The following is a 21,080-nucleotide window of genomic DNA, read 5'->3' as shown; positions in this document are numbered from 1 at the left end:
AGTTTACAAATTTTGGATTACTGCAGACATAAACAATGTTCACAAGAGGTCCATGACCTAGCTTTAAACAAACCAAAGCAGTTTGTTCCTCCTTCCTGGCACGTCAAATTGGCAAAGATGCTTTTATTTATTTTAGTTCAAAACTTAAAAGTAGAGCTGGGTGTCAGTGGCTCACACCTGTAATCGTAGCTATTCAGGAGGCTGAGATCTGAGAACCAAGGTTTGAAGCCAACCCAGGCAGAAAAGTTCCTGTGAGACTCTTTATCTCCGATTAACCACTCAAAAACTGGAAGTGGAGCTGTGGCTCAAAGTGGTAGATCACTAGCCTTGAGTAAAAGAGCTCAGGGACAGCAGCCAGGCCCTGAGTTCAAGCCTCACAACCACCACCAACAAAAATAACCCTTAAAAGTAACTGGTATATCCAAGGCTACATTTCATAGTCACTCAAAAGCATTCTCAGTATGGAGAAGCCTTAATTAAGTTTGGATAATGTACAACTTAGTGTTGTACATAACAAGAACAGGAGTAGCTATGAAGTCAGAACAGTAGGAACCACACACCTTTCTTTTTGTTTTAATTGACACGTTTTTTCCTAAGATCCCAGGCTAGCCTCAAACTTACAGTCATCCTGCCTCAGCCACCCAAGTGCTGGGATTAGTGCAACACATCCGACCTCTGTCCTTTAACTACAAAAGCAATACTGACCATAAGCTTCAGGTATTTATATTAACGGCTTATAATAATCTATTGTTGTCTACTTCTTTAGCTATCCTTTATTTATTAGTGGTGTAATAGGTGTCAAATAAGCACAACAAGAAAAAAAACAACCTGGTTAAATGGCCATAAATTAAATGGACAAGTTACCAAGAAATACCTGTCAATAAAATGATGATATGTTTTATTAACTATTTTTGGTAGTACTGATTGATCTCTAGGCCTGGCATGTTAGGAAAGCATTCATCCACTTGAGCCATACTCTTTGACCCTCAAGACCTCGTTTGATGGACAGGTGCTCCACTAAGAGGCCATATCTTCAGCCCCCCTCCCACTTTTTTTTTTTTTGCATTAGTTATTTTGGAATAAAATCTTACTTTTTGTCTTGGCCCACACCTGTACCATGATCTGCTTATTTTACACTTTCCATTACATGAACTGCAATGATAAGAGCATACCCATCATGCCCAGTTTAAGCTTTTCTTCCCAGGCTGACCTGAAACTGCTTTCCTCCCAATTAGCTAGGATTACTGGCATGACCCACTGGCACCCACCAATCTGTATTTTTGTTTTTGAGACAAAGTCTCCTGCCTTTAGCCTGGGCTGGTCATGAATTTACTATTCTCCTGATTATGCTTCCCAAGTAGCTATATACTGGTACCTCTTTAGGGAATTTTTCTAAGAATAAAATCAGATTTTTCACAAATTATAAGCAATCATGGCTTCCTCTGCTTAACTGCCTAGCAAAAATCTATTTCCCCTACCTTGAGTTGAAGGCAATGGTTAAATCTGGTCTGTTCTTAGCTGCTTCTTCAACAGTGAGTGTTTACTGAAAACCTACTATATACCAAACACTACGCTGCTAGATGCATATTCCTATGTAACCACCTATAACTTGGTTAATTAATATCTCTATTTTATAAAGGAGGAAATAGGGATTTCCAGGTTAAAACATCAACACTAAAGTCAAAAAGATTTGAAAGTGTTTTTGTATTTTCTCTTGTATTTTTATTGGCATACATTAATAGGACAAGTGAGTTTCACTGTAATAATTCCATACCTGCACAGTGTACTTTAAGCAAGTTAATTCCCCCTAATCTTAATCCCCTCTGTTATTTGCTTTTTAAGGTATCTGACCAAGCTAACTACAGTGACAGAATGTCTCTACACCTTTAAAATACTTGTATTGTCCAGAACTTCGAGGATAATAATTATTGTCCAAGGTGTGGCAATAAGCTTCAAGGCAGTCATTAGAATTATGAAGTTGAGCACTTTAGGTACTGATGGCTCTTGCCTACAGCTCTTGCTATAAGCCTAGCAATACTAGCTTCCTGGGGAAGCTGAAGTCTGAGGATGGAAGTTCAAAGACAGAATGGACAGAAAAGTCCATGAGAATCTTATCTCTAATTAATTAGCAAATAAAAAAAAAAAAACAGACGTGGAGGTGTTACTCAATAGTAGACTGCCAGTAGTGAGCAAAAAAGGGACATGAGTTACACACACACACACACACACACACACACACACACACACACACACACACACACACACACGGTAAATAAAATGTTTAAAAGACAATACTGCATATTTAAAGTAGTAGATTACAGGAATCAGAATTTGAGTGTAACTAAAATTTCATGATTCCTTTCTGGTCAATTGCCAACTCACTATTATGTGCACATCTATAAACACAGATTAGTTTTGCCTGTCTCACACTGTATATATACATATTATTGTTGCTCTCTTCTTTGTATAATGAGGTTTGTTCGTAATAATTTGTATAATACAACTGTAATTTGCATTATTGAGTAGCATTTAATTGAATAGATCTACTTGATTTTTAAACAGGGACCCTGCACAAATGAGAAATTATTTTCCTCAAAATATAAATCAGAATCTTAGTGAATGCAAACAAAACTGAAGAATAAAATGACTAAATGTGACTGAATCTGGAAGCAAACAGCTTCAAGAAAATTAGTGATATGATGGGCTGGGAAGGTGCCTTAGTGGTAGAGCGCTTGCCTTGCATGCCTGAGGCCCTGGGTTTGATTCCTCAGCACCACATAAGCAAAAAGAAAAAAGCCAGAAGTGGCACTGTGGCTCAAGTGGTAGAGCGCTAGTCTTGAGCTGAAGAGCTGAGGGACAGTGCCCAGGCCCAGAGTTCAGGCCCCACGACTGGACCCCAAAAAAAAGAAAAAAAAAGAAAATTAGTGATATGATACAAAAGTCAACAAAAACCATTATTATAGGAAAGAAACGAAAAACCATTATTATATAATCTAGATAGAAAGAAATTACTGAGCCTCTAATGAAGGTGCAGCTTTGAGGTTTTTATTCCTCTGGGGAGGGAATACAGAACCTCATATATGCTGAGCACTCCCTCCATCACAGAGCTACACTGACAATTCCATATTAAATGGCTCAGATATATTTTTGCATGATGTTCTTCACATGTGACTACGGGAGTTCTTAAAACACTTCCCACAGTGCTAGAATTTCCAGAGTCTCAGCAGTTTCAGCATCTCAAAGCCCAGGTTCTTGTCTACTCACAGAAATGCTGTCTTTATCACAGAATTATAGCACTAACAAAGACTTGTTTTTGTGAAACTAGAAGACCTTGATTCCACGCAGCTGAAGCCTATACTGTCTGTTAATGTAAGTGCAGATCAGAAGAAAGAACTGAGTTTCAGCATGCATAGAAGGTTATTATATTTCCTAAATTATCCTTACATGTATGTTGTTAAGTACAGCTCCAGTGAAGTTCTGCTACCACTCATCTGTATAAGGTGCCTCTTCAGTTAAGAATACAGTTAAAACTCTTCTGAATCTCTTGCTTTCAAATTTCCATTACTATTCTAGATGTGATGCTTGAGTAAGCTAGTAGAATATCTCAGTGTTTGTCATATAATAGTTTTTGCCATTTCAAATATTTATCACAGTTCTAGACATAAAACTATCTTGAAATTATTTGATACGGAAAATATACCTTATTGATCTTGTGTACAAATAATAAGCTAATGCATTCAAGTCATATATCTATAGTGTCTAATTGTTCTAAAATTCCTGATTGTAAAAGATATGTGACTAAAAAAGACCAAACACAATCATTAAAATTGTTAACAGATGGTCAAGCCTTATTTCTGATCAAGTGTGTGTGTGTGTGTGTGTGTAGATCCTGGGGCTTGAGCTTTTATTGCTCATGGCTAGTGCCCTACCACTTGAACTACAACTCCACTTCTGGCCTTTTGGTGGTTAATTAGAGGTTAAGAGTTTCATGGACTTTCCTGCCCCGATTAGCTTCAAATCTCAAACTCCTGAGTAGAGAGGATTACAGGACTGAACCACAGGCACCTGGCTTAAGTATTCCTAAATCTATCACTTGACAAATGAATCTCTGGCTTTGAATGTACAACTTATTTTGTCACTTGTTAGGATTTATACAGGATGAATGTTCTAAAGAAAAAGTTCAAGATTTAAGCAACATACTAGTTAATTTTCTTCCTTTTTAAAAAAAATAGGTAACAGTTTTCCTATACTTGTAACTGTCTCTTCCAACTCATGAATGTGTATGTCAGTTTTCTTTATTCATTATGAGGTACTATATATTGTGAAAGTTTAACAATCTTGTTAAACAATTGTAACAAAATTATGTTAAGACATATTGTTCACAATTTGAGATGCTTGCTAATTTTTGCCCAATTGATATATTAAGAGTAGCATCCTGTAGTTTTAACTCCCCGAGTCTCATGCAAGGGAAATTTCTTGTTTCTTTAGTTGGCATTTTTGTCTACAGCTATGGTGCTTCCTCTTTATGTGGCAGTATTCTAAGTACTTTTTATGTATTAATTTACTATCATCACAGTGTTACAGATAAGGAAGGACCTTGGTTACACAGTTTACCCAAAAATACAATAGGACTTATAGGACTTATAGTGATAGGACTTATAGTTAGGAGTCAATGCTTGTGACACCGTACTGTGCTACCTCCTCTAGCCCAACTGTGGTAGCTTAGGCCTGTAATTTCCAGCTACTTGGGAGGTGGGGAAATGTGGATCACAGTTTGATACCACTTTTCCCAGACAAAATGTTTGTGAGATTCCTCCATTTCAACAAAATTAGCTGGGTGTGACAGTGCACACCAGTCAGCCAACATATAGGAGGTTTAAATAGGATCGTGGTTTGAGGTTGACCTGTGCAAAACACACAAGATCCTACACTATAAAGGGCTGGGGCATGGTTCAAGTGTTAAAAGGATCTGACTAGCAAGTGTAATGCCCTGAGTTCAAAGCCTAGTACCACCAAACCAAACCAAGCTGACCAAAACAAACCCCCACAACACATTGTAACTACCAAGGCAAACTTTTCTAAGTCTAGATTATTATTATAAAGTTTAAAATTTGACTTCACAAATTCAAAGACATAAAGGAGTAGTTGTAAGGAAGGGTTGGTTGGCTTTGAGTTGGAATTTAGAACTTAACCCTAAGCTATTTAGAGGGCTTCATGATCAGAGTCTGGGCCTGGGCGCTGTCCCTCAGCTATTCAAGCTACACAATTTAAAAGGGTGATGGCAAACCACTATGTGGAAAGAGTCATAGGCTTGGAATTCAATCCACCCAATGTACTCATACCGGTCTTTATCTGTGCTGTAAGCAAGATACTTTAACATTTTAATTCATTGTTGTTTGCATTCTATCTGTTCACCAGCAGTGTGGCAATCCTCATTTTGCTCATGTTCTTTTTATCAAGTTCTACTGTGTGTGTGTGTGTGTGTGTGTGTGTTTTGAACTCAGGGTCTGGGCGCTTTCCCTGAGCTTTGTTGCTCAAAGCTAAGTGCTCTACCACTTGAGCCACAGCTCCACTTTGGGGTTTCTGGTAGTTAACTAAAGAGTCTCATGAACTTTCTTAACCAGGCTGGATGTGAACTGAAATCCTAGCTCTTAGCCTTCTGAGTAGCTAGGATTACAGGTGTGAGCCACCAGTGCCTGGCAACTTCCTGCTTTTTGGTGGTTAACTGGAGGGTAAGAGTCTCATTGACTCTCCTGCCTAGGTTGGCTCTGAACTGTGAACCTCAGATTTCAGGTTCCTGAGTAGCTAAGATTACAGTTCTAATACTAGACAAAGAATAAAGGCTGAAGTTTTCTTTTTTTAAAAATATTAAGAACATTTTAGACCCATAGTTTAGGTATCATATAACCATGCATTCCCCTAGGGAGGTGACTCTAAAGAATGTTTCTAAAGTTATTTAGAAGGCTGTGATCTGAGAACTGCAGTTCCAAGCCAGCCCAGGTAGGAAAGCCTAGGAAACTCTAGTTTCCAATTAAGCAACAAAAAGCCAGAAATGGAACTGTGGCTCAAGGTAGAGTGCTAGTCTTGAGCACGAAAGTTTAAGGACAGTGCCCAGGCCCAGAGCTCAAGTTTAATTTGACAACAATTAAAAAGGTATCCCTCAGGCGGTTATTTTTATCTTTAATCCTATCATTTCCCACTGGAAAACAAATGGAAAATTTATCAAGTTGATAAAAGTTATAATTAACATTCAATATGATATCTTACAGTTTCCTAAGAGAATCTACTTTCACACAATTGAATGAGCATTGTGTTGCTATTTGTATAGGACTGTTGACTACAAACTTGGAAAACAACTTTTTTTTTTGGTACAATGTAATTTGACAATGTAGTATTAATTTGGCATTAAGATATACTTCTTTCCTTGAACTTTTACCTTGTGCACAGTTCTCTAGACTTCAATCTCCTTAGTCAATTTACTTTGATAGACCTTGATTCTATTTTTATCTTTGTAGCTTATAAATATAAACCATTTGTTATGAGAAATTAATTTTCTTCCAGAATTTATTTCCTTTCAAATATACTTTTTTTTCCTTTAAATACTTTGCAACCAAACCTCTTTAAAAATAACTTCCTGATTTTTAAAAAATTTCTGATTAAATCCTCACTTTTGGGTATTTCTTACCTGTGTCCAACTAAGTTTCAAGACATTTTTGTGACACATTATGTACAGATAAAATAATTGAAATATGTGGTAAGATATCACTAATTGCTACTCTTCTTTTAACTAATTAAAAAAATCCTATTATTGTTTCAAGATAGAGTCTTGCTGTGTATCTCAGGCTTCAATCTTGCTGTCCTTCTGTCTTCACCTCCCCACTGCTGACATTTTGCCCATGTGCCACCCACACTCAGTCGTAGTGAATTCTTTATATGGTAAAGACTGGAGGTAAAGGCAATCTGCTTGGCCCTCTTAAGGAGATCTGGCCAACCATAAGCCAATTTCCAAAATAATTAAGTACTGTGAGTAAAACCAGAAACTAAGATGAGTGGCCTTCTGAACCTCAGGAAAACAAACTGCTCCTTCAATAAGTGTTTATTGAGAATATACCTAGTACCATACAGTATGCCAAGGAACTAGGAATATAGTAATAAGCAGAACAGCATTTGAAGAGCTTGGATGCTCCCCTAAATATTATTTAAACAGTCAGTGCTCTATTCAAAATGCTGGTCTAGTTGTGTTATATTTACAACTTTCAAGTACCTTTGACCCCACCTTTGAAAATTCTGATCCCATAGATCTGAGGCAGATTTACCAAATTTGAGTCTGAATTTTTCCAAGATGCTTATGATGATACAAGGTTTGGAAGGCACCAGATGATCACTGTAAATATTATTATTTTTGCTACAGTTTCTCACTCAAATTATCATAGTGAATATTCTTTAAAAAAAACACCCACACACAAAACCAAAACCTGGTGTTTTCAGAGCTGTACACAAGTTTGACTTGGACTTCAAATAAAGTAGAGCTAACTGCACAACATTCTTTTGGGGAACCATTAGTTTTGTGCATTATCAGTGCTCCTCTAACGTTATAGATCACCAATAAACAGTGTAACACTGTCTGTACAATGAATAAGGCATTCTACTTTGGATTTAGTGACCTTATCTGACTATGTACCTTCAAATAGTACATTCTTTCATCTCCCTGTATCTTCGCTCACTTCATAATATTTTCCTATAATCCACCAGAATAATCCTTTTAACAAGCAAGTCAAATCATATGACTCTTAACTTGAAATGTTTTGTACTTTATTCAGAGAAAATGCCAAGGTCCATTCAAGAGCCCATATGTGTCTCCTTGACTTGGCTCCATTACCTCTCTGATCTCATCTACCACTTCTTTTGTTTGCTGTGAACATTGGGGTCACCTTGCTGATCTTCAAAGACTTTAGACCCACTCCCTCCTTACAATCTTTTTTTTTTTTTCCCCATGGGGCTTGAACTCTGGGCTTGGGCACTGTCCTGCCTGGGTTGGCTTTGAACCGAGATCCTCAGATCTCAGCCTCCTGAGTAGCTAGGATTACAGGCGTGAGCCATTGGCGCGCCCCCTCCTTACAATCTTATAAGTTGACAATCTTATAAGTTGTTCCCTTTGGACCACTGCTCCCATAGTAACCATGAAGCCCCTTTAAGGTGAGATTCTAGGCCACCGATTCTCTCCATCTTGACCCTCCAAAATTACCTAATCATCTGTAGGTACACATCTTGCTTGTTTATTAGCTAGTCCACCAACCCACATTTACACCACAATGTAAATATGGTAAAAGTAGATACTTATAGCTGGTGCCTATAATCCTAGCTATTCAGAAGGTTGAGATCTGAAGATCATGGTTTGAAGACAGTCCCGGCAGAGAAGTTCTTCTGAGACTCTTAACTCCAATTATCTCTCAAAAACCAGAAGTGGAGCTGTGGGTCAAAGTGATAGAGCCCAGGCTCTGAGTTCAAGCCCCACCATGGACAAAAAATGTAGGCACTTTAATCTGTTTCGCTCAACTGTATTTTCCAAATACTGGTAACAATTCACTGAAGGTATGACTTAACATGCTAAAATTCCATCAGTCAGTTGAAATATAGATATATGTTTATGACTATAACAATAACTGCAACAATAACTGATTATAACAGTTAATATATACAGAAGCAAAACATTTATCTAGTTGAGTTTCTGGCACATAAGAGGAAATGAATGTGCACAGGCGTCTAGTCAGGTTAACACCAGAACAAGAAGGTTTTCTTCTTCCTTAAGTGAAAAAAAATAGGTACAACAACTCACTTAGCAGTGTACCAGTAACTAACAACACCTTTATTATCAGGGATCTTGCCAAGGAAGCTGTTCACAGGTACAAGTAGAGTTGAGACACTGGAACACCAATATGCTAAGAGGTTTAATGTTTAGATTAGTTGCCTCATTACTTCTATACTCCAGGTTTTTTGTTTGTTTGTTTTTGCCTCTCCTTTGTCTTTTCAGATAAGAGTCTGCCTATGTAATAATATAAGCTATCCCAGAGCTCAGTCTTCCTGCCTCAGCTTCCCAAGTGTTGAGATTACAGGCTGGTATCACCATGACCAGCTTATGATGTCTTTTATTGTTTTGTCCTATAATGTGGTTAGGAAAATGCATGAGTTGTAGTTAATATTCTTTTTTTTGTAGTTAATATTCTTAACAAATTAAATCAACATCTTCATCATTGTTTTCTACAATCTTTTTCAAGGGCTAGAGGCGTGGCTAAAGTAGCAGAGTGCCTGCCTAGCAAGTTTAAGGCCCAGAATTCAAAACTCAGTATGAACAAAAGTACAAAAGAAACAGACTTGTAAAAAAAAAAAGTATGTTTTTTCCAAGACAGTGTTGTCACAATTCTGGATATACCTATAATCTCAGGTACTTGGGAGTTTGAGGCCATCCTGGACAAAGGTATCAGGAGCACGATTCAAAAATAAGAAGATTGAGGGTATAGAGCCCTGCCTAATATGCACAGGCTGGGGCCTTATGCTATTGGATAAATGCATCTTTATACTGCCTGTCTTTATTGAACAGCAGTTAGTGAAGTCAGTTTCTAACTGACACAACAGTAGCCACAGAAATCGTCTTTCCTAAAACTAATATAGCTAGTTGTTATGATGCAAAACCTGTAATTCTAATTATTCAGGAGTCAGTGGCAAAAGGGTTGTGATTTCAAGCGAAGCACAAGGCCAGCCAGGAAAAGTTAGCAAGACTCTCTCAAAAACAAAATGGCTGAAATATAATTCAAGTGGAAGTATGTGTGCCTAGTATGAGCAAGGGTATGGATTCAACCCCCAAACCAAAAACCAAAACAAACAAAAAGCCAGTAAGAACAAAACAAAACAAACAGTAACCTAACAAATTTCAGGATAAAGTGAGTCTACAAAAATCAATTTTTGTTCATATGAGATGTCATAATGTATCATGTGAGAAGATTATACAAAAACTTCTGAGTATGAATCCATTTCTCTATGCATGTGCATATACAAATATATGCATAACACACACAGCTCACAGATACAGATTAAACAAGAATGATGCAATGATACAGTATTAGCAAAGTTTACAAATATTAACAATAGCAGTTTCAAGATAATAGCATCATGGAATATTTTGTACTTCAAGAAAAATTCACGGGCTGGGAAGGTGGCTCAGTGGTAGAGTGCTTGCCTTGCATGCATGAGGCCTGGGTTCGATTCCTCAGCCACATAAGCAAAAAGAAAAAAGCCGAAAGTGGCGCTGTGGCTCAAGTGGTAGAGCGCTAGCCTTGAGCTGAAGAGCTGAGGGACAGAGCCCAGGCCCAGAGTTCAGGCCCCACGTCCGGACCACCCCCCCAAAAAAAAGAAAAAAAAGAAAAAAAGAAAAATTCACCAATGAGCTGATAACGATGCTATACTCACATTTCCCCAGAAAAATCTGAATGTAGTCTAGGCTTGAGATGTATCTTAGCTTAGAGTACCTGGTTTTGTTTTTGGTTTTTCCCAGTCATGGAACTTGATCTCAGGACCTGGGTGCTGTTCCTACACTTTTGCTTGAAGCTACAGCACTACTTCAAGTTTTCTGGGGGTTAGCTAGAGAGAAGAGTCTCACAGACTTTCCTGAACGGGCAGGCTCCAAACTTTGGCCCTCAGATGTCAGCATCCTGAGTCTAGCTAGTATCACAAGCATGAACCACTTGCACAAAGCCTGAGTACCTACGTTTTAGCCTCAGAGAGGACCTAGCTAGACGCAGTACCATTACTACCATCCCCAACCCCTCCCCCCTCAAAAAGCCAGAAACAGGGATATACACATAACTGTCAGGAGTTAGAAGCCAGCTGCGCAACTTAGTAAGACTCTTGTCTTCAAAGGGTAGTAATGATAAATTAGCAATATAATCCAGTGTTTTGAGTTTCTTATGCTAATCTCATTCCAGATCTTAAAAATTCTGTATTTTATTTGAAATTAATCTCAAACAGAATTAGAATAAAAATTTGTATCATGGAATGTTATTTATATCTATGCAACAGGTTAACCACTGACCAAACTCTGAATCAGAAACTATCTTTTAAGAATTTGTACAGGGGATTGTGATACAAGTTATAAAGTTTGATGGACTTCACCTGCAAACACACATTTTTATCAATCTAGCTTAATATCTTATATGTAAGGGATTAAAGATTTGTTAAAGAGCTCAAAACTAGTTCTGGGCACAGATTTTATTTATATTACAATTTACTAATAATCTAAAAACAAAAGTGTAGTCTTTTTTATAAACAGCTTCAATATACAATTAAACATTCAGATGATTTTTTTTTTTTTTTGGTCAGTTGGGGGGCCTGAACTTTGGGCCTGGGCGCTGTCCCTCAGCTCTTCAGCTCAAGGCTAGCATTCTACTACTTGAGCCATAGCGCCACTTCCAGCTTTTTCTGCTTACGTGCTGCTGAGGAATCAAACCCAAGACCTCATGCATGCAAGGCAAGCACTCTACCACTGAGCTACCTTCCCAGCCCTTCAGATGATTCTTATGCCACATAAATTTAATGAACTCTTACAGCAGAGATTTAATAAGGGTAGGCTAGAAAAATTTGCAGAGAATTTATGTTTTATTACAACTAAATACACATACCATAGCATCCTATGTTAGGTTGAGCATAAAACTGAGTAAGTTGAGTAATATTATGTAGAACCAAATATAATTGCTGAGAATAAGAAGTCAGAGGGAAGGGACAAAAATATTAAGGAAAAAGTATATATTTAAAGAAACACAGTAACACTGCCTCAAAAATATAAGTGCACAACTAGGGCTCAAAGATGACCCAACCAAGAATGTGGTAACTGAGTTTTCTTTTCCCAATTCTCTGAAATATATATTTTACTTTATTTTGTGGTGGTAGAGATTCAACACCCTAGCCCAGAAGTACAAGAAACTCTAAATATCCCAAATAATAACAAGTTATTTGTGGAGTGACTATGCTTGATAGAAAATACCAATTCAGGTCATTTGCAACAAAACACTGTCCATTATTACAATGCCAGCATGGATCAAGAGTTCTGTGTGGGAGATGATGATTAATAATCTACAAGACAACCAAACAATCTACAGTAAGACACTTAACTCATGTAATCAGGAAACACTATTCACATGGCTAATAATGAATAGTCCAAGTGGGGCAAACTGCCTTTGAGGAAACTGCTATAAGAACAAAGAGCAAGCTCCTTTTCATTTTGTAATCACAAACTGTATGGATGAAGAAGCTGAGGGGGGGGTGACAGTTACCATCTTTCAAACGATATAGATAGCTTGTCAGATGTAGCAAGAAAACAGAGCAGAAGTATATAAATCAACTAATAGTCAAGACAAAGACAGCTGTTACATTCTGAGGACATCACTTGAGATTCTAGCTTCAACTTTTCCTTTAAAAAGGAAGCCAAAATAGACTGTACCTCTCTGTGGATTAAGCCTTTTGAAAAATAGCTAAAGCAAATGATTTTGAATATGCTCACAGGAATGACTACTTCAATGTCATTATAAAACAATGGAAACCATCAAGCTCCAACTTTATAACATTTGTTACAACACACATCAGTGACTACTAAACATTGTATTTTTTAATTATTAGTAAGTTAGTATCATAGTATGGCTAGAGTGGCAAACGGGTATGGCCAACTCCATGACTGGTTTAATTGCCTGGGATCCTTTAAGTAGAATTCTGACAGGAACCCTGCTATCAATGGTAAAGTGATGCTAATGACTGCTATGAGTGTGGGAGGAGGCAATGGCATCACACCTGCTCTTAATTAACCTTTATGAAAGCTGTTTATTTTATGGAAAAATTAGAAAGAATCAGAATTTACAAATCAAGAATAATCAAAGGACAGTTTCATCCTATAACTTTCTTCCTATCAATAAACTTCAGAGAAGACAGCTGGATTAGAGGAGAAAATAGAAGTAAACTGAAACACAAAGAAAAATTAAAAGGCCGGGAAGGTAGCTCAGTGGTAGAGTGCTTGCCTTGCATGCATGAGGCGCTGGGTTCGATTCCTCAGTACCACATAAGCAGAAAAGGCCAGAAGTGGTGCTGTGGCTCAAGTGGTAGAGCAACTAGTCTTGAGCTGAAGAGCTGAGGGACAGCACCCAGGCCCAAAGTTCAGGCCTCATGACCGACCCTCCCCCTCCCCCCCAAAAAATTAAGATGAAACAAGAAAGGGCTTGTAATGAGATGGTCGAAAGAACAGTCAGATTGGGTAAGATGGCTCCAAGGTTATCTGACAGAAGGTCCTGTAGTAGGCACTCTGCTCTAGGGAATGGAGGGTGGCTATAGGACTTTGTATAGTAATAACATGATCAATCAAAACAAAAAAAGCAAATCACTCCCCTCAGTAGATGAATGGATCAAGAAAATGTGGTGTATATATATAATGGAATTCTATGCCTCCATCAGAAAGAATGACATCGCCGCATTTGTTAGGAAATGGAAAGACTTGGAAAAAATTATATTAAGTGAAATAAGTCAGGCCCAAAGTAACACAGGTCCCATGGTTTCCCTTATTTGCTGTAACTAGTACATGTGTAGGACAAGTAGAGAAGGTCAAAAGCTATGTACATATGAACATATAAGATGATGTTAAGCAAAATGTGTCCCCCAAGATAGGGACACAATTTTTTTTCTTTCTTGCTGTTGTTTCTAATGTATTTATAATGTACCATGTGATTTTTTTGTTTCTTTGTATGTTCCTCCCCCACGGTATAACCCCTGTTTTCACTGTATTCGATGTCCGTACCCTGCATCTTGTATATACACTTCTCTAATTCAGGGAGGGGAAGGGAAAAAACAAAATGCTTAAATAGGGATACAGATTGACCCATTGTAACAATGAGATGTACAAGACACTAGGGATACAGATTGACCCATTGTAACAATGAGATGTACAAGACACTACGTTGAAAACGAACTTTACAACTTTGGGGGGGGCTGGGACGGTAGTTGTGGAGGTGGGAGGGAAGGGATGGAAGGGGAAAAACAAAGGAGGTGGCAATAATGCTAGATAGGAAATGGACTCATTACCTTGCTCATGTAACTGTACCCCTCTGTACAGTATTTTTACAATAAAAAAAGTTAAAAAAAAAAAAAAAAGCAGGAAGTGGCATTGAGGCTCAAGCAGTAGAGCACTCGCCTTGAGCTGAAGAGCTGAGGGACAGTACCCAAGCCCAGAGTTCAAGACCCACGACCAACAAAATAAATAAATAAATAAAAATAAAAAAATAAAAAAGCAAATCACTACAGTTGAGGATCCTCTCCCCCTCACCCTCTATGTAAATCAATAATAGATCTCAAAATGGACGTCTCATGTGTTTAAGCAATAGCAGGGTCCCTTCACAGCATCAAAACAAAATATATGTTCTGGTATACACTTCATAGATTTTTAAATTTAGTTTTTTTTGTCATTTGAGGGGCCTGACCTCTGGGCCTGGGCGCTGTCCCTCAGCTCTTCAGCTCAAGGCTAGCACTCTACCACTTGAGCCACTTCTGGCTTTTTTCTTTTTGCTTATGTGGTGCTGAGGAATCGAACCCAGGGCCTCAGGCATGCAAGGCAAGCGCTCTACCACTGAGCCACCTTCCCAGCCCCCACTTCATAGATTTTTAAAAATCAGGTCCTAGAGGTTTATGAGTCTCTTATCTCAGATTATGTTTACCAAATGTAGTTTAATATTATGCAATGAATTTGGTCTCTAGCAAAGAGTATCAGATATCCTTCAAATTATAACTTTAACATTAAACAATTTGTAGGACTTGCATGCTCAAAATTAGAGAAACCATAATTTCACATTAGACACTAAATGATATTCATTTGTACTACCTTAAAGCATACCCATATTCTTAAAAAAGACATCTGCAAAATTGCATAGAATTTATTCGGGAAGAAGAGGGAAAATTTCAGTGGATCAAAATGCTGAATAAACCTCAGAATAATGCTAACACCATGTCAGCCCCTCTCAGATAGTTCTTATGAGAATTTTATTTTCAAATTTCCCAAGCATGGAATCCAGTCTTACTAATATTCATAATTAAATGCCTTCTAAAATGCAATGAAGCCAACTATTAGGTAGTCATAAACTATCAAAATCCTTAATATTTAAAGTCTTTGCTGATTATGAACTAAGAAATTCACTTAAATTTATAATTAAAAAGTCAGAAAAACTGGCTAACACAAAGCAAATAACTGTAAAGAATATCACCAAATACAACAATAGCTTAGTATTATTTTACAAATGTCTGTAGTTTTGGGGAGAGACAGTTTGAGTGTGTGTGTGTGTGTGTGTGTGTGTGTTTGTGCATACCAGTACTAGTGCTTAAATTCAGGGACTTCAAAGCTCTTGCTTGGCCTTTTCATTCAAGGCTGCTGTTCTTAAACTAGAACTGTATCTTCATTTCCAGCTTTTTCTGGTTAACTGGAGATAAGAATCTCTCAGATTTGCCCAAGTGGCTGGCTAACAACCTCTATCTTCACTGCTTAGCCTCCTGTGTGGCTAGGAGGTTCAGGCAAGAGCCACTCGTATCAGCATGGGTATTGTTTCCACTACAAGTGTAAACTAAATGGCAGCTAGACAAAAAAAAGCTGTAACACTGGGTAATTATATAACAAGAGAAGTTAGGTAAAACTATTTAGTACTGAGGCTCAAATCCAGGGATTCTACTATTCCAGCACTAGAACCATGAAGAAATCCTACTGCCTCTAAGGCATGTAACTGAATACCATGGGATTAAGATGCCATTTTAAAGCATTTAAATGCAGAAAGTGCTCTGGCTTTCATGCATGGGAAATCTGAAAATAAAATTCTCATAAGAATTATTTGAGGGGCTGGGAAGGTAGCTCAGTGGTAGAGCGCTTGCCTTGCATGCAAAAGGCCCTGGTATGGATTCCTCATCACCACATAAGCAGAAAAAGCTGGAAGTGGTGCTGTGGCTCAAGTGGTAGAGCACTAGTCTTGAGCTGAAGAGCTGGGGGACAGCGCCCAGGCCCAGCGTTCAGGCCCCACGACCGACCAAAAGAAAAAAAAAGTGTAAATTTAGCCAATGAACTGTGCACATATAAAAAAGATAGGGAATAAATAAAATAAGTTAAAAATGTTAACAGTAGTTATCTTTAAGTTGTGGAATTGCAAGCATACTTTTCTGCATATTTTAAAATATTTTAATGTTTTGTTATTATTTTGAATTAACTGTTTAAAGCAAATATTGTTATATATTCAGAGGTATTCAATGTACCCTTGTCTGTAACAGTAGTACATTAGAAACATCTTTAATATCCTTCAGTTGGGCATGATTAAGTCAATTACTGTCATAAAGAAAAGGAAGGAGCTCTTATACTACCAGGAAAGATACAATGTTTAAGGAAAAAGATTAAATGAAGTCAATTTATGTAAAACCTTCAGTCAGGTTTAACTTTACATGCTGGTCCGGAGGCTTGAAGTCATGGCTTAGGTACTAATCCTGAACTTTTCTTTGTTCAAAGCTAGTACTCTATTACCTGAGCCACAGCTCTATTTCCAGCTTTTTTTTCATGGTTAATTGGAGATAAGAGTCTCACAAACTTTCCTGCTTGGGCTGGCTTTGAACTACAATCCTCAGATCTCAACCTACTGAGTAGCTGCAATTTTACAGGCATGAGCTACCACGCCAGGTAAATTATATCATGAAAAGTCTCTATCAGAGGGAGTCACACCTGACCATTCTGTGATTTGCTGATCAAGCTGGCACTGGTAATTTTTTTTTTATTTTTTTTTAATTTAATTTAATTTTATTTGTGAACATACTGTACAGAGGGGTTACAATTACATGGGCAGGATAATGCGTACATTTCTCACCAAGCATTGCAGCCTCCTCCTTTGGTTTACCCTTCACATCCCTTCCCAGCCTCTCCCCTCCCCCCCAATCCCAATCCTTCTCCTCCCCCCCCCCCCCCCCCCCCCCCCGCCCACATTGTAAAGCTCGTTTTGGACATGTCAACTTGTACTTCTCATTGTTGAAACAAGTCCACCTGTATGGCACTGGTAATTTTAATGGTGAAAATTAAGAAGACTTTCAGCTTTTACTCTGTATTTATAGTTTAAGAAATTTTAAGAGAATGTCTGAATTGGGCTGGGAAGTTGGCTCAGTGGTAGAGCGCTTGCCTTGCATGCCTGAGGCCCTGGGTTCGATTCCTCAGCACCACATAAGCAAAAAGAAAAAAAAGCTGGAAGTGGCGCTGTGGCTCAAGTGGTAGAGCACTAGCCTTGAGCTGAAGAGCTGAGGGACAGCGCCCAGGCCCATAGTTCAGGCCCCACAACCGGACCCCCCCCCCAAAAAAAGAATGTCTGAATTATTTACATAATTTTAAAAAAAGTTAGTATGGCCATGCTAAATATTTCTATAGACATTACAAACAAGGGTGTGTCTGTTTCTTTGTGCATTCTCTGAAAACAGACTGTATAAAAAGCTAAAGACAGATCTAAAAAGTATATATATCTAAGTTCTTCCAGAATTTTTTGACTTCACTGTAATAGAGTTGCTTTTCTTAAGGCTGTTAACAAGGTATGACAGTTTGTCAATTTACTATGTTTGTATTTAAATGTATCTATCCGGTGACTCCAGAAATTTTTAGGATTTCTATCTCAATCACTATGTATTACCAGCACCAGAACTTGAAAAATTACTGGTATCATTTATATTGTCTTAATGACCTCTCCTCATCAACCCCCAGGTTTCATAACAGAGGAAATAGGAATAGGGATGTAAAATATCCAATCATATACAGGGGAAACTGTCAGCCAATTCTGCAAGGTATGCACTTCACCACTAGAACGTACAGATATATCACACTTAATAAATGTTTATTAAAGCTGGCACAAAGGTAAATATACTGTCACACATTTACCTAGCAAACTTCCCAGAACTATACACAGATACCTATTGTAGCAAACATTTTTTTTAAATTTAATTTTATTTGTGAACATACTGTACAGAGAAGTTACAGTTACATGGGCAGGATAATGCGTACATTTCTTACCAAGCATTGCAGCCTCCTCCTTTGTTTACCCTTCACATTGTAGCAAACATTTTTTATTCAGTGTTCTGAGCATAGAGAATTGAAGCACACTTTAAATCCTTAAGGAAGGATACTGAATTACTTCCAAGACAAAGTATATGTTACATACTTATATTCTTTAACAAAATATGTTCTCCAGCTTTGTTCTAATAGTTTTTAAAAGGTAGCAAGAAATTAGCACTCAAATTTTAAGAGACATGCTAAAGCAGCACAAGAATTTCAAGCACATTTGTGCTTGGAATTTTGCATAGGACTTTTTTCAATTTCTACAAAAAGGTGCACATGGATGATGAGCACTTTTTTCCCCCTAAAGTACCATGTGGCTCATACCTGTAATTCTACCTACTCAGAAGGCTGAAGTCCAGAAAATGGCAATTTGAGGCCAGTCTGGGCAGAAAATAGGCTACACTCCATATCCAAAATAAAGAGCAACAAGTGGTGGTGTGGCTCAAGCAAGTTGAAGCAGAGTTCAAACTCCAGTACCTTCAAGTGAATAAATACATATTTTATTTTATTTATTTATTTTTGTCTGTTGTGGGGCTTGAACTCTGGGCCTGGGCGCTGTCCCTGCACTCTTCAGCTCAAGGCGAGCACTCTACCACTTGAGCCACAGCGCCACTTCTGGTTTTCTAGGTTTATTGGAGATAAGTCTAACGGACTTTCCTGCCCGGGCTGGCTTTGAACCACGATCCTCAGATCTCATCCTCCTGAGTAGCTAGGATTAGAGGCGTGAGCCATCGGCGCCCAGCAATACATATTTTAAAAGCACCCTTTAAAACGCTTAAAATAGGGGCTGGGAAGGTGGCTCAGTGGTAGAGTGCTTGCCTTGCATGCATGAAGCCCTGGGTTCGATCCCTCAGTACCACATAAGCAGGAAAAAAAAGCCAGAAGTGGCATTGTGGCTCAAGTGGTAGAGTGCTAGCCTTGAGCTGAAGAGCTGAGGGACAGCGCCCAGGCCCAGAGTTGAGGCCCACGATTGGACCCCAAAAACAAACAAACAAACAAACACGTTTAAAATAGTTCTGTGTATTCTCTTTGTTTATCCAGTAACTCACTTCATTTTTTTTTCCCATTCATACATGCACTAAGGGCTCACTATGTGCCAGTATTCCCTTTTATGTTACCCATTTCAAATTTGGTCTATATGAGATTTGCCTATGAAAACAAGCACCCAATTTTATAACGGAAAAAGGGAGGAAGGATTCCTTTAAAGAAACTTGCTAGGCATTTTAATTTAAAAGACTTATAAGAAGTGTAATATATCTTAACCTTTAAGAAGACTCCAACTTACTGCTTTTAAAGCTTATGTTTATTTCTCAGTTGGAAAAATATCTTCATAAACTATTAAGAAGGAATATGTGAAAGCTGTACTAATAGATACTTTTAACTTAAGGTGTCTAAGTATACTGTGGCTTTCAGAACATCGAAGTGAAGGACTACAGTAAGCTGTGTCACACTGCTACATTTTCCCATTTATGAGACAGGAAATTTAAAAAATGCCTTGACATAATCTTTTTGTTTAACATTGTAACTAAATGAAATGTTATTTTTTTATTTATTTGCTTTTTGGCAGTACTAGGTTTAAATTCAAGCCCTGGAGCTTGTTAGGCTGGAATGACAATACTAATAAACCCCCTTGCCTCCAGCCCTTGTTTTCACCGTTGATTTTAGGATAGGTCCTCACTTCCCACCCAGGTGTGCTCCTGGACTGCCATCTGCCTGCTTTAGGCTTCCTTTCTTTTGAGGATGACAGGCAGCTGGCTTCTGGCTTTGCTCCACAGACCAAAAGTCTTATGGATTTTTTTTTTCTTTTTCTGGATCTGGCACGAAACCACAATCCTATCTTAGCCTCCCAAGTAGCAAGATTACAAATTCGGGCTACCAGAAATAGCCACTGATGTCTAGCTTCCAAGTGGAAAAAAGAAAAAAAAAAAAAAAAAAAAAGCCCTACCCTGGGGCTTGAACTCAGGGACTGGATATTAGACCCTGAACTCTTTTGCTCAAGGCTAGCACTCTACCACTTGAGCCAAAAGCTCCACTTCTGGCTTTTTGATGGTTCATTGGAAGTAGAGTCTCACAGACTTTCCTGCCCAGGCTGGCTTCAAACCTGGATCCTTAGATCTCAGCCTCCTATGTAGCTAGGACCTGAGCCATTGGTACCTAACACCAAGTCAAAATTTAAAATGAAAAATTTTCTTGTAAAATAGGCTGTGAGATCACCAGAATAAAAAGAGGACCGAGTCATTTCAATTAATCTTCGTAAACAAATTTATTGAGTAAATGAATGGGGCTTTATAAACAATGGAAAAAGTATAAACTATTTTAAACTGAATTTTTCTTTTTCTGAAAAAGTACCAGTGGACCAATTCCTTCTAGGTTATTAGAAAAAAATTAATTCCCACTTTAGAGTTAACATAATTTGTGTTACAGACTCTACTGGCAAACTTTTATAGTTAGCTTCAAGTTTGCTGATCATCTACAAAAAAACCCTAATCACCACTTTCACAAATCTACTAGAATGACTTCTCTCTCTGATCTCTGTCTGTCTGTCTGTCTGTCTGTCTGTCTGTCTGTCTGTCTGTCTGTCTGTCTCTCTCTCTCTCTCTCTCTCTCACACACACACACACACACACACACACACACATGGGGGGGCAGACTTTTGGAACATGAAAAAATAAGTATCTAAGAATTCTTGTGCACCACTAGGGGGGAAATGTAAAATGGTATAACTACTTTGAAAAACAGTATGGTGGTTCCTTAAAAAATTTAAAAAGTTTCAATATGATCCAGTAGCCTTACTTCTGAATATATATCCAAAGAACTAAAAGCAGGACCTTGAAGAGATATTTGCATAACTATGTTAATAACAGCACAATAGACAAGAGGTAGTAAATTTGTTCCTACAAAGAATATTATTCAGTTGTTTAAAGGAGGTAAATTCAGGCAA

General features: G+C 38.0%; 1 protein-coding gene across 3 annotated transcripts in view; it reads right to left on the bottom strand.

Annotated features, from left to right (window-relative positions):
* Positions 1-21,080, bottom strand: part of Hif1a (hypoxia inducible factor 1 subunit alpha) — a 50,950-nt gene that overhangs the window by 24,357 nt on the left and 5,513 nt on the right. The window lies entirely within an intron of this gene.

Source organism: Dipodomys spectabilis, unplaced genomic scaffold (assembly GCF_019054845.1).
Source record: "Dipodomys spectabilis isolate Male_0828 unplaced genomic scaffold, ASM1905484v1 ptg000073l, whole genome shotgun sequence".
Lineage (NCBI taxonomy): Eukaryota > Metazoa > Chordata > Mammalia > Rodentia > Heteromyidae > Dipodomys > Dipodomys spectabilis.
The sequence above is the reverse complement of the archived record's forward strand: the minus strand, read 5'-3'. Positions and strand labels throughout refer to the sequence as shown.